The sequence below is a fragment of the Mus caroli genome, chromosome 18 (assembly GCF_900094665.2).
Source record: "Mus caroli chromosome 18, CAROLI_EIJ_v1.1, whole genome shotgun sequence".
NCBI classification, from domain to species: Eukaryota; Metazoa; Chordata; class Mammalia; order Rodentia; family Muridae; genus Mus; species Mus caroli.
In genome coordinates this window covers 32,730,923-32,754,752 of record NC_034587.1, presented here as the reverse complement: position 1 = coordinate 32,754,752, position 23,830 = coordinate 32,730,923, and the positions used below count along the sequence as shown (strand labels likewise).

At 44.0% G+C, this 23,830-nt stretch overlaps 1 protein-coding gene across 3 annotated transcripts in view; it reads left to right on the top strand.

The window, feature by feature from the left end:
- Positions 1-23,830, top strand: part of Sil1 (SIL1 nucleotide exchange factor) — a 240,190-nt gene that overhangs the window by 12,594 nt on the left and 203,766 nt on the right. The window contains exons 1-2 of one of the 3 annotated variants that reach the window (XM_021150504.2): positions 16,436-16,502; positions 18,411-18,508. The exons of 1 other annotated variant lie outside the window; for it this stretch is intronic. The gene's annotated coding sequence lies outside the window, so the exon portion shown is untranslated. Of the gene's footprint in view, positions 1-16,435; positions 16,503-18,410; positions 18,509-23,830 lie in introns of those variants that run through there. One more of the 3 variants, XM_021150503.2, reaches the window with a different exon arrangement.

The window sequence follows — 23,830 nt, the reverse complement described above, 5'->3', positions numbered from 1 at the left end:
AGGATCACATTATAGATGGTTGTGGTTGCTGGGGATTTGAACTCAGGACCTCTGGAAGAGCAGCTAGTGCTCTTAGCCACTGAGCCAACTCTCCAGCCTGTAAGTTTGTATTACTGATACTAGGAATTGAGCCCAAGACATGTACTCTCCCTTGTTATTAATAATTTGTATTCATTAATTTTATTTTGTATGTGTAAAGAGGGTAACTCTTTAGAGCACATTCTCCCTTGCCATTTTGTAGGCCCTGGGGATTAAACATAGGACAGCAGGTCTGTGTGTGAGTGCTTCTACCTGCTGAGTCATATCCCTGACTGCTGCTGCTGCTGCTGCTGCTGCTGTTAGACACTGTTTCCTTCTGTAGCCCTGACTAGCCTAGAGAGCAGGCTGCCCTTGAATTCTTGGATAGTTCTGCCTCTGCCTTTAAAGTACTGAACCAGCAAGCATATACCATCATGTCTGGCCCCCCCCCCCCCCCCCCCCGAAATATAAGAGTGATATAGGCAGGTCTGGCCTCCATGCTGCTGTGCAGCTGAGGAAGACCTTCAACTACTTCTGATCTTCCTGCCTCTACCTTGCAAGTGTTTGGATCACAGGTGTGCAATGTCACACGTGATTTATGCGGTTTTGGAGATAGAACCCAGGGCTTTGTGCAAACACTCTTCCATCCGAGCTACGTTTCCAGCCCTCATCATTAATTTTCAGAGCATCCCTGCATAGACCTGTATGTGAGTTTCCTTATTATTCCCGAGATGTACATTTCTCTGCAAGTCCATAGACCCAGTCACTATAGATTGTACTTCAGAGGTGACAGATTGGACTTGGAGTTTGTTATTCAGGGGTCTTTGGGATGACAGTCAGGCTGAAAATATGTCCAGTATTTTCAAATTGTTTTGAGGACCTTTCGAACATATTATTTTAAAAAAGACTTACAAATATGCTATTTTGTGTGATACTTAGAGCATCTTTATTTTATTGTAGTAAAAACATGAGGCTGACCGAGTCTGTCAGAAGCACACAGCTACAAGGACAGTGCTGTGACTGACTAGCAGCCTTACCTCATGTCCACATGCTTTGCCTTTCGTTCTTGTGCTCTAGTTGTCGTCCTCTTCTCCGGGTTTTCTGAGCTGTTTCAGCTGGGGCAGGAATAAAATTCTCATGGTTCTGCTTTTGTTTTAAGCCTTCCCAACTCAGGACTCTAAATTACATTGGCATTAATAGGGGTCAGTAGTATCTTCTTTATTTTCTTTTTTTAATTTTTTTTTTTTATGATTTTTTGAGACAGGGTTTCTCTGTGTAGCCCTGGCTGTCCTGGATCTTACCTTGTAGACCAGGCTGGCCTCAAACTCAGAAATCCGCCTGCCTCTGCCTCCTGAGTGCTGGGACTAGATGCGTGCGCCACCATGCCTGGCTCTTCTTTATTTTCAGGGTGAGGTGAAACTAAGGCTCTGTTGAGATTGAATCTTTTAGGGGAGTTTGACAGCCTGGTTACCTGTTCTTTGCTGAGACTTATTGCTGCTATTAGGAAGAGGGCTTTGTTTCCAGGTTACAAATCTTTTTAGCAAAGAAGTAAGTATGGAATAGAATTGGAAAGACTCATGTGGTCTTTGGATCTGCTGATTTAATCTTCACAACCCAGAGAGAGTAACCGTTGTAAAGTGTGCAGGATAGGTTTGGATTAATATCCTGACAGCGTGTGGCATGGCATGTAGGACATTCCTTGGAGGTCTCCTCACCATACAAAGCTCTCCTTTGCTGGGTGGCCTCTTCTGTAGGCATTTCTAGCAGCGGTTGTACACCATGTGAATCATCAGCTTCCCTAAGCTTCTTCAAACCCCATCGTTAACTGATGGAAGGCCTTCCATGGGAGGCAGAATGAATAGCCCCCCTCAGACAGAGTTTTAATTGTCCTTTGCTACCCCTGGATTTGTGCAGGCTATTCACCTCCATTAGAAACGCCAGTTTATCTGTATTGCTAGTCTCTTGAGACATACGCATTATAAATCACCCTCCTTCCTAACTCTGCTACTCCTGAGGTCAAGGGTGTGAAGGTCTCTGGAAACTCTGGGGGTGCACGAGCACCATGGTGGGAAGACTCTTTTGTTTCTAAGAACCAAGCAGAAATCCTTGGCATGGAAACTCTGCTATTTCTACTTGAATCAAAATGTAAAGCTTTCAAACATCGTTCTGTGCATTACTGACACAGCTGGGAGTTGGGGAGGTTCTTTTTAAATCTTTGAAAAAATTTGTTCGTATGTGTAGAGGTCATATCCACCCCCCCTTCGTGTGTGTGTGTGTGTTCTTATGTGTGCTGGTGCATGTGTGTCAGGGTATGTGGCATGTAGATGCCAGCTGTCATCAGAAGCTATTTACTTTGGTTTTTTTTTTTGTTTTGTTTTTTGTTTTTTGTTTTTTTTTGAGATGGGTTCTCTATGCAGTCTTGACTGTTCTTGCTACATAGAGCAGGCTGGCCACAAACTCAGAGATATGTTTGCCTCTGCCTCCTAGATGCTGGGATTAAAGGCATATATCCCTACCCTCCCCCCAACTAGCAACCTTGTTTTTTGGGGAACAGGGTACTTCACTGGGAGCTGGGGCTTGCCACTAAGGCTGGCACTATCCTTAGCACTGCCTTTTTCTGCCCTCCTGGCCTCCAGTGGACCCAGCTTTTTATGTGGGTACTGGGGATTAAACTGAGGTCCTCATCCTTGTGCAGGAGGTACTTTGCCAACTAAACCCTCTCCCCAGCCACGACCTGTGCTGTGCCAAAATGTTGTCGGGGTGTACCGGGTGATAGCTTAGTTACGGCTTCTGCAGACTTAGCTGCTCACCCAGATTGTAGTTCCAGGGGCTTCCATAGGCATTTGAAATCATAAGAAGCGTGAATCAATAATTCCAGTTAGCAAACTCCAGAACATGGCTACCAGGTTGGTTTGTGTGAGCTGGTAAGAGCATTCTCTTTATAAGAAATCAAAGCCAGCCTGCCTTGGGAGGAAATCAAGACACAGTGCGGTAGAAAGCTTTTGGGTCATTGCATTGGCTATGCCCAGGTTCAAACCAGGTGCTCCCTGGGAGACTTCAAAGACTCTTTAACCTCTTTGCTCTTATTTCCTCATTTGCACCCCATAGAGGTTTCAAGGATATACATAGTTAGTAGGCGCATGGTGTCAGTGTTGTGTACCATTTGCTCGCCTCTTCTCTACCTCTTCACCCTTCCTCGGCGTCCTTCGAGGGCCATGTCTGCAATCCGACTAGAATGTCCTTTCAGTCTGTTAGGACACCAGCTCTGCAGATACTCACACAAATCTCCAGGTTCTCCTTTAGTTTTTTCTTTGCAAACCATGGTTCTTGTGTTACAGATTTTAGTAACAGATTCTAGTTCTTGTGAGTCACTTCCAACCCAATATCCTTTACAGTTAGTGGTTAACCTATTGTTATTTGCTGAGCACTGTGTGTCAGATTTGTTTGGCTACTGGGTGGTGGTAAATGAGACAGATGTGGTCTTTGTCCTCAGTAACACTTCTCTGAACTCCCTCCTTAGATGGCTTACTTTTGATTAATCTTGTTCATTCTGTGTGGTTGTCTATGGATTTCCTCCTGAGAGGGCAATCTTCTCCCTCGTCCTAGGGGACAGTGCCTCTTTGTGTTGCGTGGGCTTTGCCTACTGGCTCGCCTGCTCCCAAGAGATGAAAGCAGTGTGCTGAAGCAAAGGGAAAAAGCCCCCAGGGCCACTACTGCCTCAGCCACACAAGTCCCACTGAGCCTGGACTTAGCATTCCTGAATGTCCCTTTTCTCCTTGTACACAAATTATAGTGTTCACTGGTAATTTAAATTCAAATAACCTTCCNCCCCCTCTCCTCCTTAAAAAAAAAAAAATAAAGCCTGTGTATTACAGGGTAGAGAACAAAGCAGGCCAAGCTGGTCTCCTGGTGGGGTTTGTTTTATGTTTTTAGCTGGCTTTGTGTGGGTGGTCTTTGCTTTAATAGGGCTGATATGTAGTTCAAGTATATTGATATTCTGTAGTCATAGAGTCCTATCTTTTCCATCCTTGTTTATCATAAATAGTGTGGTAGGTAAATTCGGGGACTTTGGCTGGCAGGCTTCCTGACTTTGCCTCTTTGCTTTAGGCTTCAGACTCCATCTAGCCCCTACTGGGCTCTGCATAAAGAAGGTGCTGTGGCCAGGATGCTGATTCTATGCTTCAAAATAGGAGCCCGAAGATAGCCTTCTGTTTCTGTTAACTCTCCCTATTGCCAGTTTCACTGGCAGTTGCCCAGAAATGTGTATGGGGAAGCAGGCAGAATAGCTCTCTCGGAACCATTTATTTGAGAACGCCCAGTGGAGAAATGAATTGTCCTTTTCACCCTCTCTCGCTGTGGTGTGACATTGTGATTTGGGACTGCTTGTCCCTTTGCATATGTATATGACACATCCAGCCTTGGTGTTTTTCACAATAAATTGTTTTCTGGTTGGTGTTTCCCTCAATTCCTTCATCTTCCTGGGAGACTGGGCAGGTATGCTGACAATTAGGGGACCCAGCTGAGCCTCTTGTTTCTAGGGTCGTGACCTCCAAAGGCCTGGTGAGTGATCCCAGATACACCCCATTAACATCATTGGGCTGATCATTTGCTGTATTTGGACTTAGTGTAAAGAGTCATCGAGAGGCTTGGTTGGAAAGGAGAAGGCATGACATAATTATTGCTTCTGTACCAGTTTAACCTATCAGCCAACAGATTGTCAAGTGCAGGAAAATAATGTTATTATAATGGAATAATAGTTATAATAATCTGCTGACATAGACTTTGATAAGAGGCAGATTCTGAAATAAGTACAGGGGGAGGGGCTAACCTTAAACTACAGCACAAAGAGTGGGTATTATTCCTTCAAGGAGATGCCGTGTAGATGACAATTGAAGTATGAAGTTGTTACCCTCTCTGCATAGGTGGAAGAGCTATGGAGACTTGAGATAGGGTTGTATACCCTGCAATTACTTTCTGAGCAGGTGAGGGAGCACAGAGTGGTTTAAGGTGCTCTGTCTGGACTAAGGGATTGTCTCAGTGCTCAGCAGCGGTGGCTCCTAGGAAAGCCAGAGACTTCTTATTAGGGGGAAGGTTTTATTTGTTTTGTTTTATTTTGGGGACATGGTGTCATTGTGTGGCTCTGGCAGGCTTGAAACTTGCAAGGTAGATCAGGCTGGTCTTGAACTCTCGGCGATACACTTGCCTTTAACTCCTGAGTGCTGGGATTACAGGTATGCACTGTGACATCTAGCTTTTAAAAGGGATTTATTTCTAAAAGTATAAACGTTTGGGTCTGTATGCATATATGTCTGTGGAGGCTAGAGGCATCAGATCCCTCTGGAGCTGGAGTTTCAGGTGGTTGTGAGATGTCCAGTGTGGGTGTTGGAAGTTGAACTTGAGTCACCTGTAAGAGCAGTATGTGTTCTAAATCACACAGCAATTTTTCCAGGACCTCATTTAGGATTTGAAGGAAATCCAGCTTCATCCAGAGTTGTAGAATGGCTGTCGTCTTCATTAGCTCAGCTGTGCTTGATTGTGAAAGACCATCCCAATGAGCCAGCTTGTTGGTGGTTGAAGCTCCCTCATATCAAGAGGGAATGAAGAGGGCCTTTGGACTCAGCCATTCCTCCCAAGTGTTTGTATGTAATTCTGACCTAATTGCATGTGGGTTCTTGGAAGGTGCTAGAGTATTAGGCTGGGGAATGTTAGCTGAAGGGAGCTCCATCTACATGCATATGGGGAAGTCATCATGCATGCTGAGTGAAGACCCTAGTGTGGTTGCTTCATGGTCATCTGTGCTTCTGTAAACGATCCCTACTGTCTCAGTTAGGGTTTTACTGCTGTGAACAGACACTATAACCAAGGCAACTCTTATAAAGGACAACATTTAATTGGGCTGGTTTACAGGTTCAGAGATTCAGTCTGTCATCATCAAGGTGGGAGCATGGCAGCATCTAGTCAGGCATGGTGCGGGCAGAGCTGACAGTTCTACATCTTCATCTGAAGGCTGCCAGCAGTGGAAGACTGACTTTAGGCAGCTAGGGTGAGGTCTTAAGCCCACATCCAAAATGACACACTTACTCCAACAAGGCCACACCTCCTAATAGTTCCACTCCCTGGGCTGAGAATAAACAAACCATAACACTTACCCATGTAAGTCCAGTAAACTGCTTGGTTCCCTAGGGTGGGCTTTGGTGGATCCTACTTTGGCTTGTTGTTGGGTCCTTGTAATGAATGATATTTACATCTTCCCAGGGAAGGAATTACTACAATACCCATAGCTTCAGATAGTGAACCATAGGAAATGCAGACACACTGCATTTTGTCCAAGCCAATGTTAAGGTGTTGGTATAGAAGACAGTCCTTTTCTTTTCCAGAAAGTCACTAGTTCTGGCTAGGAAGATGGTGGTGAAGGGGTGAGGTGACATGTGATCTCTAAGGCACTGAGCAATGAAAAAGTGTTTGGATTTAGGGTGATCTAGGTTTTTTTTTTTTTTTTTTTTTTTTGGCTGTGCTATTCAACCAGTTGCTTAATCTTGCAATATATCAAAATTCCACATATATGTTCTTGACTTGCATTAATATCCTATATCTATAAGGAATCTTTCACTATGCCTGACACTGTGTAGAGCTCAGTAAATATTTCCATCTCTCCATATTCCTACTCCTGCCATCCAAAAAAAAAAAATGGGAAACTAGGGGGAAGATCCTCCAGCTTCTGCAGAAGAGAATTTTGACCTCAATTAGAGCTTTGCCTGAACCTTTGAGCTGCCGATGTTGCTTTGTGAGCCATGATCTATAGTCCTCTGAAGCTGCCTCATAGGGGACACTTTGATAGTTAATGTTTGTACATTTATGCTTTCTGCAAGAAGTAAAGAGGGTTTAAAGTCCCTTTAGGGAGCAGTGTACCTGCCTTTGCAACTTTTTTTCCTTTCCCTTTTCCTTTGGGTAGGTCACTTGGGGGCACTGCCTGCCCTGGGGATCATTCATTTCTTGCAAGGGCTGCTGGTTGTTTGGCTCTGTGTCTTTACTGGGTAAAGGATTTTGTGTTTCTGCTTTGGCCTCTGCTGTGGACTTTTATTTTGGAAGACCAGATAGAGCACACAGACAAGGTGATATCTTTTTAGACTATTTTTGGCAGTAGGCCAGCTTGTCACTATGGCTACCACCCTTAGAAGAATGGCAGGACATAGAAAATAACTTCTGTAAGAAATTTGGAAAAGAAGGGGGAAGGGAGAAATGATTGGGCTTAAGGTCATTTAGGGAGAACAGCTTTTTTAGGTAGAATCTTTTGATTTGGAAACTTTCATTTCCTGTCTCTGAAGTTTTGCCTTTTTAATAATAAACTTATATAGAATGTCTGTTACATTCCTCATACTTTCAGGCCCAGAGATTCATTCATGAACTCTTCAGATATAGTTCCTATTAGAGTGTATTTATGAACGTCCACATTAATCAAAACAGTGACACAAATAGAAAACTGTAACAGTGTATTGGGAGAAAGGAATGGCATACCATCAAAATATTTGGTAGGGATTATCTAGGATGAAGACTGCATCAAGGAAGGTTACCCTGAGATGGTGGTTGAGTACAATTATGAAGAACAAATAACTCTCTACACAGTGTGACATGGGCTGAGCTTTTCAAGCAAAGGCCCCAGCTACTTTTTTTCCTATGACAAATACCTGAGAAAAACAACTTAATGAACAATTAATTTTGACCCACAGGTTTAGATGCCATAGTTCACAGTCTTTGGCTTCATTGACTCGGCTTCTGGTGAGCAGGATATGGTGTAAGGCATGGAGTTAGAAGCTTCACATCTCATTGTGACAGGAAGCAGACAGACAGGAGATGTCAGGATAAGACAGGTGTCCTCCTTCCTCCAATAGTCTGTTCAGATTACTAATCTATCTATACTAATTACTAATCTATATCTATATTTGGTGTGTGTGTGTGTATGTAGGTGCATGTGAGGCTAGAGGTCACTCTTTAGTGTTGTTCTTCAAGTACTATTCACCTGTTTTCTTGAGACAGGGTCTCTCATTGGCTTGGCAATCACTGACTAGGCTAGGCTGGCGAGCTAATGAACCCCACAGATCTCGCATCCCTGCTTCCCCAGTGCTCAAATTAGAAGTCTGTGCTACCACACCTGGCCTTTCTTGTGGGGATTCTGGGCTCACCAGGCTCATTTTGTACAACAAGGACTTTTATTCACTGAGCCATCTTGATGGCCCTATTTTTATTTCTGTGGTGTGTGTGTGTACACACATGTACATGCATGTGTGTGTGCTGCAGCACTCAGAGTTGGTTCTCATTCTGCCATGTGGGTTCTAGGAGTAGAACTCAGGTGATCAGGCTTGGCAGCAAGTGTCTTTATCTGCCGAACCATATTGTCTGCTCACTAGTTTCTGCTGTTTTGTTTTTGTTTTTGTTTTTGTTTTTGAGAGAAGGTCTCACTATGTAGTTCTGACTATCCTGGATGTATGTAGACCAGGCTGGCCCCAAATTCAGAGATCTATAGGTATATTTCTTGAGCTACTTTATTGGGTCCTTATATTTTACCACCCTTTACCCTATTCCACCTTAATCCCTTCCAACCCAACACTAGTAGAAGAGAAAGAAGATTATAAGGGAAAGGGGGCATGGATCTCTTTAGACTACTTTCTGTTGATTAGCGTTGAGTTCCTTGGAACAAGTCCAGTCTTCATCATCAGGATATCCAATTTCTTCTTCTCTTCTCTTTGCTTATGGCCACTTGACAATCCACAGCAACAGGAACCAGCAGCAGGGAGAGCAGCAGCTTCTCCAGCCTCTTACAGCTCTGACGAGAGTACAGCTCTGACGAGAGAGTCCCCGGAATCCCAAGTGCAAACTGCCTTCAGGAGGCAGAATCATGGCCCTCCCTGCCAAAGCAAGAGACAAATTACAGTTAGCTGCTGAGGACAGTCTGAAGCAGCCTCATATCTCACACCTGGGATTAAAACAAAAACATATTCCCATAACATAACTGGGTTTTAAAACCAATACGCTAGCTACAGAGATCTGCCTGCCTCTGCTGGGCTTAAAAGGCACCACCACCATACCTGGCTGGTTTTGTTCTTCTGAGTCAAGGTATTGCTGTGTAGTTGACTAGCCTCAGTCCTCTAGTTGTCTTCTGGCTTTAAGCCTCCTGAGATTATGCTTGAGTACCTCCGTGTTCAGCCTCACAAATGTAAACAGCAGTGTGCTTTACTTCTTTCCTGTGTGCCAGTTCCATTGGGTAGACATCCCAGATTCACCATCACAGCAGGGTGAGGAGGTGCATTCCGGGGCAGTGGCACGAGGATCAGGAGGTCAAGCCTAGTGTTGACTACCCGGAACTCTACTCCCACACCCAAGATCATAGTTAGGGCTGTGGAGCTTATTGAGGAGCTAGAGCACAGAATTTGAAAGGAGGTGGGTGACCAGGTGAGGATGGAGAAGTTGGCCTGCGCTATTGACTCTGATCCAGTGGGGTTTTTTCTTTTTTTCCTCCCTCTTTCCATTCCTCCCACCTTCCCTCCTCCCCTCTTTCTTTTTTTGTGGTTGTTTGTTATATACCACAAGTCCCTCCTACTTCCTCAATCCTCTGACTATACAGTGGAGAGAACTACTTCAGCTCATTTCCAGTATTCTACACATTGACTGCTGTCAAGAGAGAATGTATGTACACCAAAACAGGTCAGCCATGAAGGCACCTCGCATTTAGTTGTCCAGAGGATGCCTTGAGAGGGCTTGTGGTTGTGGAATGAGATGATTGGATTTGTAATACAGGGGGTGGCTTTTGATGCAAAGGAGAATGGGAATCTGAACAGGAGGATTGTTGGAATAGATTGCTTATTTTTCTTCAATCTGCAAATGGATTTTTGGACTTCTTGGGAGAGGGATGAAAGGCCAGGGTAGGGGAGGAGGTGAGAGGATAAGATGTAATGAAAGCACAATATATTCATATGTAAGTGCTATAGGGAAACCCCACTAATACTAGAGTTAGTATACATTAATAATTATAATAAAATGAATAGGAAAATATTCGTTCCCTCTTGCGTCAGGCCCTCTCTCAGTGTCATAGTGTATTGTGAGGGCTAGCTGGCTCCTCAGTAGACATAGTGGTCTAGTTTGGCATCATTCCACCTGCATAGAAGACTTAGAATTTTCAGGTCTGTCACTTGCTAGTGTTTTACAACTTCAGAGCCATTTGTAACCTGCTATGTCATCAGCTTTCTGTTAGCTGTCATTTCTGGGTGGGAGCTAGCTACTTCATTAACCTTGAACCCCGTTAGCCATTGACACTGGGTTTCCCTGAGATTCAGTGTCAAGTTAGCAAAGCTGGCACCTACAGATGGTATAACATTTGGTTCTAGCTGGCATAAAGGAAGTGAGAATTTTGGGTTCTTTGAAAAAGCACAGAGATAGGAATGTGCCTTTGTTTTAATCCCAGGTGTGAGGATGTGGGGCTGCTTCCGACTGTCCACAGAAGCTGCCTGTGGATTTATTTGCCTCATGCTCTAGCAGAGGTGTGAATTTTGCCAGCTGCAGATAGATTCTGTGATTGTGTGACATTTGGAATTCTGGGGAGTTATCAAAGGGTATATAAATGCTAGGGCCCCAAGAGGTTGGCGGGTTGTTGTTGTTGTTTGGTTGCTGTTGGTTGTGGTTTGTTAAGTAGTCATGTGCAAAGAACAACAGGACAAACTAGATATCCTGACAGTGAAGACCAAACTTGCCCTAAGGAACTTGACACCCTTTATGTTGCTCCCTTTATCCCTTTTTACTCTCCTATCTAGTGTTAGGGGGTTGAAAGGGTAGAAGAAAAGGGGTAGAGAATGGTGGAAAGAAAGAAGAACCCACTAAGTAGCAAAAGACACCAGCTACAGGTACACATATTCTTCCCTCCAACAGCTAATGTCTGAGAGGCAGAAACAAACTGGGATTGCTCCCACTATGGCCAGGAAGATAGAAGTAAGTATAGGAGGAGCTGTGGTATAAAGTGCCCTGTGCTGCCAGAAAGTTACCAAGTACATGATAGGCAATTTCAGACCCCTGGCCGATTTAAGATCCTTCCTCAGTGATACTGTGATTCTACCCACTGCCCTGCTCATTTACATGGGAAGGCTGTGTTACACCATGGTGATTAAGAGGGTGGTCCTTGGAGTTGGGCTGATTTGAGTTAGAGTTGAGACAAAGCTCCAACAGGGTGTAGTTTCCCCCTGGGAGAGAAGCAGGCACCAGACTCCTCCTTGTGAAAGCTGTGATGTGTGTTAGCCTAGCAGAGCTTTGGTGGCGGGATCACTCAGAATCGGGTGGGGGGGGGCATTATAGCTGGAAGGCAGAAGATAGAGTCAACGAAATTGCTCATGAGTGTTAAACGTTAATCTTTGTCCTGTTTGGGTTTGGACTATGTTCTGGTCTAATGACCCCACTTTTCTTACTGTATGTTTGTAGTAAGTTTTGAAATAAGGAAGGTGGCTGCTGTTCTTTTTCTTTTATTTTGCAGTGGGTTCTTGTACTATATCCCAGACTGGTTTCAGCCTCAACTTCCAGGATACTGGGCACTGATCTGGCCATATCATAGCCTGGAACACTTACTTTTTTTATTTTTAAATTATTTATTCTCGATGAATTTTACATCATGCACCCCAGTCCCACAGATCTTCCTGTCCTTTCCATGAGAAAAACAAACAAACAAACAAACAAACAAACCAACCAACCATCTTGTCAGGGCAGGCATGTCACACCTTTTGTCCACACGTCTTTACTTGGAAATGTTCATTGCAGTGAGCCATTGGTCCATCAATACTGGATCCTCATGGGATTTCTCTCAGATGTCCTGTTATTCTCCTGTGTCATGGAGATCCCGTGGCTTTGGTTCTGCAGGACCAGCTGCTCCATGTGTTCTGGTAGTTCATAGATGGGGTAGATATTGGGGTAGGCCTGGGTGTTACCTGAGTTGGTCAGCCCACACTAGCTCTCCAGCTCTCTTGCCACTGAGCCAGCTCTCCTTCTTTGCCCAGGTGAGGGGTGGGGCCAGTTCTCATGCACTCATGCCATGGGGGGCAGCTGTCCCGCACCCATACCACCAGGGCCACCTTTACTGTATTGCCCGAGTGAGATACTAGACTACTCTCCTGAGTGCTGCAGCTGGGGGTGGGGCTGGGGAGTGGGGCCAACTCTCCCATGTTGCCCAGGCTAGGGGCAGGGCCAGGGCCAGCTCTCCTGTAGTCACACCCTCAGGAGGGAGTTTTGCTAGTATGAAATGACGAGTTAACATAACCATTTCTCTTATTCCATTTTCTGTTGCTATAGCAAAATGCCTAAAACTGGATAGTTTGTAAAGGACAGAAGTTTATCTTAACTCATAGTCTGAATTCTTCGAAATCAAGAGAATGGGCCAGCATTTTCTTGACTGGTAAGAGCTTCATGTTGCTTTAACTCATGGCAGAAGGTATGAGGGCAAAGGGAGCTTGTGCAGGAGAGACAACGGACAAAGGGAGGCAGCCCACTTCATAACAATCTACTTTCTGGAGAACTAGCCAATTCCTGCAAGAGCTATATTAATTCATCATGACGGTTGTATCCCCATGATATAATCATCTCTTACCATTCTTCTACTTCTGAGAACTTTATCTGCTACTGATTTTTCCTTATTCTAGTTGTATGGATATCTTGCCTACCTGCGCATCTGTGCACCATGCATGTGTGTATGGTGCTTCTGGAGGCCAGAGGGCATCAGATCTCCTGGAACTGGAGTTACAGATGGTTGTGAGGCAGCATGAGAGTGCTGGGAATTGAACCTGGATGCTCTGGAAAAATTGCCAGTGCTCTTAACTCCTAAGCCATCTCTCTCCAGCCCCAGCTACCAGATTTTAATATGATTTTTTTTTTCTGAAAGTAGTATGTAAACCAGAGCAGCACCTGGCATTACCCTGTCTGTGTGCTTCTTGTTGACTGCCTGCCTTCCCTCTGCTTGCTATGCACAGTGAGTGTGCTATCTGCCCTGCGGTTGTATTCTTGTTGTTTGGAGCAGTATTGGGCATAAAGTAGATGACTAGCATTTGTTGAATGAATGGGCTTGTAAATGACAATGTGTTCCTTTATAACTCAGAACCTGGGCTTACAAGTGTTCATATTCATACTGTGTTGTTTCCTAAACAAATGAAATCAAAATGATCTTCTTTCTTGTTCATTATTTATTCAGTGCTCCCCCCCCCCCCCGATAGTGGGCACATTCTGAGGAGAGGCTCTTTTCTCCCTGCTATATTTTATGTAGCTCTTTTCTTTCCTGATGTTTGTTATTGGAAAGAAGAGTTTATGGTTGCTGTGCTTTGAGCATTGATTTTTAGGTTTTGTGTTATAAGGAAGCAAGCTTTAATATTTGCTTGGAATAAAACAAACACAAAAGCACACCAGGACATGGAAAATTTATTTCACTCTTGATTTTCTACTGACACTTTCGATAGCATTACTGAAGTTCTTAGACAAGGTCATTAGCCAAGAATTGGCAGATTGAGAGTGGCCTGAGAGAAGCACACTCACAGGTTGGAGGGTTGCAGGTCGAGGCATGGCACAGTCAGAAGGGCGGGGCTTCTCTCCCGTGCAGTGGATTCCCATGGCAGGTACCGTGGGCCAGTTAACTGCTCTCTTGTGATCATAGCCTTATGAACTGTAAAGCTCATACATAGGCTGCATGGGCTGCAGGGGAGCTGCATAGTGATGGTGGGCCCATCTGAGAAGGCCAAGCAGTTCCTTTCTGTGCTTGGCTAGGGGCAGCAGAACCCTGGCCACTTCTGCAAACATTTGAGACATAGATGCTCTTGGCACTGAAGGTGTAGTTCTTAGAGAATAAAGTACCCATGGATGGACATGAGCAAGAGAGTACCTGGTGGAATTAGCCAGTAGAGGTTAGTTTGTAAAGGTTCTGTGTGGTTTTTGAGACCTGCCATGGCAGGTCTGGGTAAGCAGCCACCAAGTTCTACTGTTGCTGCCACCTGCCAAGCATGCCTTCTCCTCTCACCTGCCTTAGATGCTGGCTTATCTATGTTTCAAGTGAACAACAGCCCTCTGGTCCATTTCCTCCTCTCTTCCCTCCCTCTCCTTGAAGGCCTCAAGGCTGACCAAGAGCGCGTGGCCACTGGTGCCCCGACTCTGCAGTCAGTTTTCTCACTGGCTGTTGTTACTAACCATGCTTTGTCTGGAATAACTTTCGATTTATATTTAATTTCTCCAAATGTTCATGTTTAACCATGCTTCCTCTCTTCCTTTTAATGGAAGAATGTCAACTAGACGTCAGCAAGACAGTTTTTGGAGGTTCTGGAGCCAGACGGTGGGTGTTAGGTAGAGTGGCTCTCATAAGCAACCTTCTCTGGACTTAGAAGTCATTGTTAAGTCTCCTCTTAATTCTTTTGCCCTCTCCTGTCTTTTCTAAGCTAAGTGGTCCCAATTCCTTTTATCCTTCCCCACTGACCCCATTTCCTGTCCCCTCTTGTTGCTGCAGTTTTTGGGCAAAGTGTTGTTTTTCAAAAATTTTCACAGTTGTCTTCTGACAGGGTTTTAGGTAATATATTTTGTTCCTTCTTTCCCACTACAGAGGTTATACTGTGTTTTGTTTTGTTTTTCCTTCAATGATTGTAGAGAGGTGGTTGGGGTGGGGAAGATGCATCTCCCACCCCATTTGGACTAACCAGGACTCTATGTCTCCAAACTGAAGGTGCTTTACACCTTCAGGGCGATGGCAGCCCAAATTTGGGTGATATCAAATCAAGCTTTCTATTTTTCTCTTTTTCTGTTTTTTGTTGGTTGGTTTGTTTTTTTTAATTGGATCACTGTTTTGTTATTATAATGGGACCTCATAAAATTGCAAAGCTTCTGTAAGGCAAAAGACATCGTCAATAAGACAAAAAGGCCACCAACAGATTGGGAAAGGATCTTTACCTATCCTAAATCAGATAGAGGACTAATATCCAATATATATAAAGAACTCAAGAAGGTTGTTATTGTATTAGAAGGAACAGTTGCATACCTTTGTCTGGGCTGCATCGGTTCCCTGTTCTCAGATTAACTCTCAGGTGAGAACTCCACTGTGGTTGCAGCTCTGTCTTCACAAGGATTTGGTGGCCAGGCTTCTGAGCTCTGCCCCAGGTTCTGCACCCACATCCCTGCTGTGTTTCCATAGCCTGCTGTGGTAACAGCTCTCGGATGTCTGTTACACATGTGCTCACATATGCAGGTGCGTAACCAGGTTCTGAGGCAGACCCCTCTGTCAGAGGGAGCCCATCCTCATGCCAATGCCTTCCTTTGCCACAGAATCCAGAGACTCCGGAAGATAGAATTAGTGACTTTTTCTCCCCAAAGAGGCCTCAAAGCTCTTAAAATAAACCTCAAAAAAAAAAAAAATCTAGTACTTAGAACCTCAGCTCTGAAAGCAGACAAATTGCAAACCTGGTAGAGTCAGACTTTCCTTCTCTGATCTCTTTCTGCTTTTCTCTCGATTTATTTTAATATTCCCTTTCATGGTCTTAACCTTTCAGAAACTTGTCTCAGGACTTCCTTGCCAGCTGCTGGCAGGAGAAGCAGCAGGACTTCCGGTCCTATTTTTTTTTTGTTTTATTTATTTTATTTTTTGCTTCACATTTTTTTTTCTGTGTCTCCTTGCTTTGCTGCCCTAGTTCCTCACTGTCCAGCATCCTAGAGTGGCATGTGGCTTTGGAATTCTGATGGTATAGTTCTGGTCTAGTGATCTGGGTAGAATTTAGAGCTAGTTTAAAAATTATTAATTTTTGAGATAGGGTCTCACTATTGTAGCCCTGGCTGGCCTAGAGCCTGTTACAGTAGACCAGGTTAGCCTCAGACTCACAGCTCTTCCTGCTTCTGTCTCCTGAGTGCTGAGACTAGAGGCTTGTGTTCCCACACAGTTGTTATTCAAGTGCTGCTGAATGGGGGTGGTTCATCCCTGCCCCGCTAGAGCAGTCCTTCTTCTGCCCCTCTAGCCTGGTGAGCCTGCTACCAGGGGAAACGTGAGTTCTTTACCTTGATTAATTTGGTGTATTAGCCTATGAAGTTACAAAATATCATTTCAGAGCAAGATGTCAGGGAGGCTCCTTGCAGCTCCCATGGAACAAGTTGACCTTTCAGTTAATTTTTTCAACATCTTTGGGGACCCATTTGAAAAGAGCTCAAGCCGTAATTAGGACTAAGCAAAGAAAATGAATGTGAAGCCAGAATGTTTAATAAGAAGCTTAAAACCCCAGAACCTCCTGATACATAATAAACAGGATTTTGAACTTTGTTCTCTTATTCCTGCCTTTTTAGTTTAATTTTTTTTTTTTTTTTTTTTGGTTTTCTCACTTGGACTTGAGGACTGTCTCCTATTTTCTTGTGGTAGAACAAGAATCTGACTGGTAACAGCCTGTGAGGCTCAGCTGGGAGATGCTGGGGAGACTGTGTATTGCAGACTGATCATCAGGAGGGGGGTAAGCCTAGTTCACTTGTTTCCCCGAAAAGGTTTTAGGGATTAAGTATTTCCTAGATGACTCTTTGTGAGGAACGGAGGGAATTGTCTGGATAGTTTTTAGAAGCTTCTGAGACTTGGAACACTTTAGAGAGTCAAACCAAAGATGTGTGGATTTGTCCAAGGTCTTTGCACGTGAGAGTAGTAAGCCCCACCCCTCAGGTCCTCAGGCAGGCAGTTTGATATATTTGGCTGTGTTGGCGCACATCTATAATCCCAACACTTGAGAGGCAGAGGCAGGAGGATAAGGTATTCAAGACCAGCTTCAGAGACATAGCTAATTTGAGGTTAGCCTAATACATGAAACTGTCTCAAAAATATTAAATACAAAGATTTGGTGGGCAGTTGTTTCGGTAAATCTCCAACCCAAATATGCCCTGGCAATGAAAAAACAACTCAATTAATATGAATACATGGTACGTGCCTAGATTGGGCAGATCTACCACTACACTACCATCTTCTCCATCTATGAGACCCCTTAGAACTTGCAGTTTCTCCAGGTCATGTGCTTCTGTCCTGCTTTTTCTTCTTCCTCCTCTGCATCCTCTCCCCCTCCCATTTTCTCCTCCTCTCCCTCAACCTTCCACTCCACTTTCCCTTTATCTGCCCAATCCTCAGCTCTCCTTTATTTTATACATTAAGGTGGGAAGCAGGTTTATAGGAAATCACCCGAGTGCTGACTCATTCCTAGTTCACAACCTCTCAAGGGAGAATGGAATTAGCATCAAGTATAATTAGCCCCAGGGCTGTCTGCAACACAGGGCCTCCTGTACCCTAGGATGGTCGTGACCTTCACAGTTTTTTTTTTTTTTTTGCTTCTGCCTCCCAAGTATTGGGATTATACATGTACAATACCATGCATGGTTTTACTTTGAAGTGTTATAAATAATTAAAGCTGAACTATACTTGTCAAAATTAGTTCAAAAATGTATTTTAGGATGTTATAACTTTGTCCTGACACTTTGTGTTTATTAACTTGCTTGTTAATTCCAGAGTGGGTTAACTTGAGGCACCTCTGTGCCAATCTACTTAGTCCTGGTATTTAACCTGAAAGCTTCCAGAGAGGTGCCACCTAGTGATCCTTAGTGTCTCAAATTGTTCAACAGCAATCTCTTTTGGACCAGAAGGGACGGTGAACTGCCTGAGACTGATACTGCCCCATCCCCAATCTGTGGAGAAGAACAAACTGTAGACTGGATGGAGGGAAACATCACAGCCAGGAGCTCCTGGGTGTGGGTGACAGTTAAGTGCCCACAGTAACTTAGATGAGACCCTTTGTTAGGCAGGTGCAGAGCTTTCTCGTGAGGATGTTGGATGTACTGTATGTACTCATGAGCACGCCAGCAAGTTGCTCAGTTACTGCTAAGTGTTGGCTGTGATGGTGGAAGAAAGAGGAGGCTCCTCTGCAGGAAGAGCTGTGAGTCCTGGCTGCTTCCATTCTTGGCAGAGACACTCACAGGTGGAGAGTCTCATTTGGGAAGGCTGTCTGCAGGAAAAGAGCAACACACAGTGCCCGAGAGCACAAGCTTGGAGTCCCAGGACCCAGGATCGGTGCCCGGCTTTACTAACCACTTGTTCTAGATTTCTGTGCCTGCTGTGACAGCCGAGATCTATTTCCTCATAAGAAATGGCTGCTACTAGCCTGAAACCAGGTGTTGGCATTGCTGTGCTTCCTTTGGAGGCTTAGGGCAGATCCTGACCCTTCCTTCTCTCTGTTCCTGATTGCCACCAGCGTTTCTTGGCTACAGGCCACAGCACTCTAAGTCTTCACAGGCATCTTTGAATCTATGTTTTGCTTTGTCTTCATTGTCACTATCTTCCTAGTCGTCCTCAATTCTTGCTCTGCCTCTTTCTTTTTCTTCTCTTTTAGAAGAAAGTAATTTATTGAGTGTACCACAAGAATGAAGCAGGCCTGGCAGGAACAGAAGAAGCACCTGCCTGAGACAGTAGGCTGGGGAGCGCCCAGAGGTATTTTGAAATTCCTTTGTTTTAGCTAGACTTTGGGAAATCCCTCACCCTCGCACTTTTCCACTATGCAAATGAGGGAAGTCCTGGCTGGCTGGTGGTTTGTTCTGGGTGGAGGTTGGGCTTGGAGAGAGGCAGCTCTGTGGTAAAGAGTGCTGTTGATTTCATTGACAGGGTTGTTATGTCATCCTGCTGCTTCTGGGTTGACTGGGACCAAGCCACTGGTTTCTGGTGGGTTTGCTGTTTGTAGGATTCTGGATAAGGACTTGTTTCTTTTCTGGACTTTCAATAATTTTTTTTTAATGCAACAATATATCTTAAGCATATCCATGTATTCACCTCCTACTATCTCCCTCCAATTCTAGTACTTAACCCAGCAACAGTCAGTTATGGCATCTTGTCACATTTCTCTCTCTGATGAAGCAACAGGCCCAGTCTCAGGTAGTTAATTGCAGTTTTTTTTTCTTCAGTAGCCTTTTGAGCTGTGCAGGGATGACACATTTGTCCTGTCTGTCACTCATTAATCTGACTGGGACCCTGGGGTGCTATGCAAAGAGAAACATATCTGAGATATTTTATTAGAAGGTCTGTGTTACATGGCCAGGAATTTTAAGGGCATTGAGGACTTTGGGTGATAGGAGCTGAAAGTCTTATCTGGAGATGGAACTGTTGGGCTCAGACTGATGTTTTGTCGGGCTGTGGTCTAGAAGAGATGAGGAAGAGAAACCATAGATTATGGGGGTAGATGCTGTAGGGTGTGTAGATTGTGTACAGCTGGGAACAGTGCTTGAGCAGGCTAAGGCTGTTCCAGGCTTTCAGATCCCATGAGCAGTTGCCTGGCCAGAGATCCCTGGTGGCTAGAGAGGACTTTTCCACAGCAAGGTCTGTTGAGGAGTCTGGGTCTCTCACCTCTGAGGACTGTGAGGTTGTCTTGGAGAATAGCAAAGCCTTTGGATCTCAGCAGAGTTGTTTTAGTCAGAAATCGCAGCTTCTAAACTACAGTGGAGTTCTCTGGGGTTCCTGAGGCAAAGAGAGAGGATGCTGGGCTCCTTGTCTCAGGATGCACAGGAACAGGGGGCCTGGGCAAACCCATCTCCTCCTCAGGCCAGTGCACAATGTAGAGATAAGGGACAGTGTGAGAGTGTATTCTCTTCTACCATGTGGGCTCTAGGGGTGGAAATCTACCCACCATGCCATCTTGCTGGCCCTATTTATTTTATTTTTTCTGAGATAGGATCTAACTATTATAGCCTGCCACACAAACGAAATAAACATAATAAAATTAACCATATATATTATTTTATTTATTTATTTTTATGTATTCTACATGTATACTGTATGCCAGAAAAGGGCATCAGATCCTATTGTAGATGATTGTGAGTCACCATGTGGTTGCTGGGGATTGAACTCAGGACCTCTGGGAGAGCAACCGGTGCTCTTAACCTCTGAGCCATCTCTCCAGCCCCCAAATTAACTCTACACTATAAGAAGAAAAATAGCTTACAAAACAATTCTGTCTCCTCTCAAAACTCGAGAATATTTATTCTAGGCATGGTAGGACACGCCTGTAATCCCTGCAATCAAGAAGGTGTACTGGTTAGTTCGGTCAGAGTGACAAACTAGTTTCCTAGGAAGAGGGACTCTCAGCTGAGGGAATTGCCTCCATTACATTGGTCTGTAGAGCATCTTCTAGACTAATGGTTGCTTTGGGAGAATCCAGTGAACTGTAGGCAGTATTGTCTCTAGAGAGGTGGTCTTGGGTTGTAAAATAATGCAATCTGCACAACAAGAAGCGTACCAGGGACCTGTTCCTCTGAGGTCTCTGCTTCAGTTCCTGCCTCTGGTTCCTGCCCTCAGTTCCTGCATTGGCTTCCCTCCATGATAAAGCATAGCTAAAATAAGCCCCTTCATCTCCCAACTTGGTTTTGGTCATTGTTTATCACAACAGTAAAGCAAACTAGGGCAGAGGGTGAAGCAAGAGGATCACTTGTTTGAGAGTTTGCAGCTAGCCTAAGCTACATAGCAAGACACTGTCTTTAAAAGTTGGACAGCGGTGTGATCTCATTGCTCAGGAGGCAGAGGCAGGTGTCAAACTCAGGATCTCTGAGTTTGAGGCCAGCCTGGTCTACAGAGTGAGTTGCAGGATAGCCAGAACTACACAGAAAAACCCTGTCATGAAATACACATACACACACACACATACATACATACATACATACATACATAGAAAATATATTAAAATGATTGTCATCAGACTTGTTCTTGCCATCACCCTCCTGGTCACTCCCATTGTAAGCGGATGTTTCCAAGGTTACTTCTTCCCAGGCTTCCTTCTTTCTTTCTTGGAATGTGTGCTGTTCTCCAAGCCATGCATTACAAGCCTCGTCCCAGCTCTGGGTTTGGTTGGAGAAAGGGTAAGACCTTGATTCCGTAGGATTAGTGTTCGGGTAAGAAAAGACACCAGTGAGCATGCTTACACTCACTCACTCACACTTGTTCTTGTGTTTTTTCTTTTGTGTTTTCTGTGCATACATTTGGGAAAGGCCATGATAGTGTTAGGGACTGAAAATCCAAAACAACCCAAGCAGGCACAGGATTCCACACAAAGCAAGATCTTTATTTGAGTGAGGCGGTCAGGGACAACAGCAGCACACACTTGGGAGCTGACTGGTCTTTGAACATTCATCTTGGTAGGTTTTTTTTTTTTTTTTTGAGTTTTTTTCTTTTTAATTAATTAATTAACTATTTTGTGTATGTGAGTACACTATCGCTGTCTTCAGATACACCAGAAGAGGGCATTGCATTCCCATTACAGATGGTTGTGAACCACTATGTGGTTGCTGGGATTTGAACTCAGGACCTCTGGAAGAGCAGTCAGTACTCTTAACTGCTGAGCCACCTCTCCAGCCCCATCTTGATAGCTATTTAAGCAGATGACAAAAATTTACTGTACTTGGGCCAAAACTGATGGATCAGGGCTGCAGAACGGACTGGGAGCTGAACTGCAACCCTGAGCCAGAATGTTAGAGTATTTAGACTCCAAAACCACAAACATCTGTGCCAAGTTATCCCACCAATCAGGATTTAGGGATAGGAGACTTCCTTAGGAACACGGCTTTGTGGTATATTTATCTTGTTCTGGTTGGTTGGGTTATTCAACTGTGACAGGGCAACTTACCCAGCATCCATTTCTCTATTTGCCAACCAGGATGTCAGTTACCCAGGGAGGTCTTGGGAACTTGAAACTTTATTTGACCCCTACTCAAAAATGGAAGTTTTATTCAGAATAGATTCCTTGGTTCCTTCTTGTATTAGGACATTGTAAAAAGACAGCTCTCTTTCTACAAGCTAAGATGAGGTCTTCTACCAGAAACTGAATTGTCTCCAACCCATATCTTAAACTTTCAACCTCCAGAATGTTGAGAAAATAAATGTTTGTTATTTATGATACCAGTCATGGTAGTTTCTTGTTTCAGAAGAAAATCTAAGATAGGGAGGTATAATCTGGCTTTAAAAAAGTTATCTGCTTTTGCCTAGATATTTAAGAATAAGCAGGGATATAAAATTATTCCTAGTTATCATTCAAAATGGCCATGTGCTGCGTTCCCATGGATAATTGTAACTCCATAATAAAGAAAGGAAGAATATAATTTTTTACAGTGGTATTCAGTGCCTGATAGCTATTAGCCAAAAGGTAGCTGTCCCTGGTGAGTTATTGCAAACATGTTTTATCTGTTCTGTTACCTGCTGTTTCATGAATATATCCCAGAAGCATCCTATCTTGTTTTTCATACTTGTCTTCTAGTGAGAATTGTTCTGATTTTCAGCTTCAGGGGATAATTACAGCGTTCATTAATTTCTGTTCTTTTATTCCCTTCCATTTATTTCTGGTTCCTTGAGAAATTTGCCCCTCAATCTATACTAAGAGGCTGTAAGTTCCTTCATTAAAAGGGTGTTTTACAACACTGGTTTCTCTCTTGGCGTGGTGGTGGAAAGACTGTGTCAGCACCTCCTTACGTGAGTAAAGGTCTCTCTGGTGTGGACTAAATTGATTTAAGGAGCTTGAAGTGGGAAAGGCAGGCCCTGACCTTATGCTACACTGGAGAATTTGTTGTTGTATTGGAATTCCTGAACAGGAGAGGGTTATTTGATCTTCTTACCACGATTCAATCATAAACATTGACCATACATGTTTATGTAGAGGGCATTGAGCATGTTGTTATAGGGAACATGATTCTTGGTTCATAGAGGTTCATATTGATTTAAATGAATGGGTAGCTATATAGAGTAACTTTAGCATTCAGAGATCCAGGACAGGCCCAGAGGACCAATGCCTAGATGCTAGTGAATGGGTATATGTGTGCTAAATCTTCCTGAAATGTAACAGAGCTGAGGACATCCACTTGAGGGCTATTGTTCTAATTTTATTTCTTTTGTATGATGGACTAGCCTGCCAGAAAGCAACTGAGGGGCTTATTTGGTTTATAATTCCAGGTTACCTACTGTAAATCACTGAGGAGAGGTCCAGGCAGGAACTCAGTGAAGCAGCTAGTCCCATTATATCCATGGCCAAGAGCATAGAGAAATACATGTACCAGTGCTGCCTGTGTTCTGCTTTAGACCTCCTGCAAAGGGAATGGTACTACCCACAGTGGGCTGTCTTCCTATATCAGCCAGTCTTCCACAGACATGCTCACAGGTGAAACAGATCTAGACAATTCCTCAGTTAAAACTATTCCCTGGTGATTCTAGGTTGTGTCAAGTTGATAGTGAGAAGGAACCAAAGGAAGCAGTAGGGAAAAGGCTGTGTGGAGGGTGGCTTGTTGCACTTTTAATTTTCCCTGATATTTTGCCCCCTCTGTGTACATTCTTCATTATAGATAGGATTATAACTCATGTTCTGTATAAATGCAGATTTTTTTTTAAAGTCAGAATCTCTCACTGAGGCTGTTCTTGAATTGTGTATGTAGTCATTGATAACCTTGAACTTCTAATCCTCCCCTTCCTGCTTCCTGAGTGCTGGGGTTCCAGGTGTGTCACACCATACTTGATTTGTGCAGTGCTGGATATTGAACTCAGGGCTTTACACATGCTAAGCAGTGCTTTACCAACTGAGCTACATCAGCATTCTGTATAAATGCAGATTTTTTTGCATTTGCATATTTATTTTTATTTATTTTTTATATTTTTTATTACATTTTTTCCTCAATTACCTTTCCAATGCTATCCCAAAAGTCCCCCATACCCTCCCCCTACTTCCCTACCCTCCCATTCCCATTTTTTTAGCCCTGGCGTTCCCCTGTACTGGGGCATATAAAGTTTGCA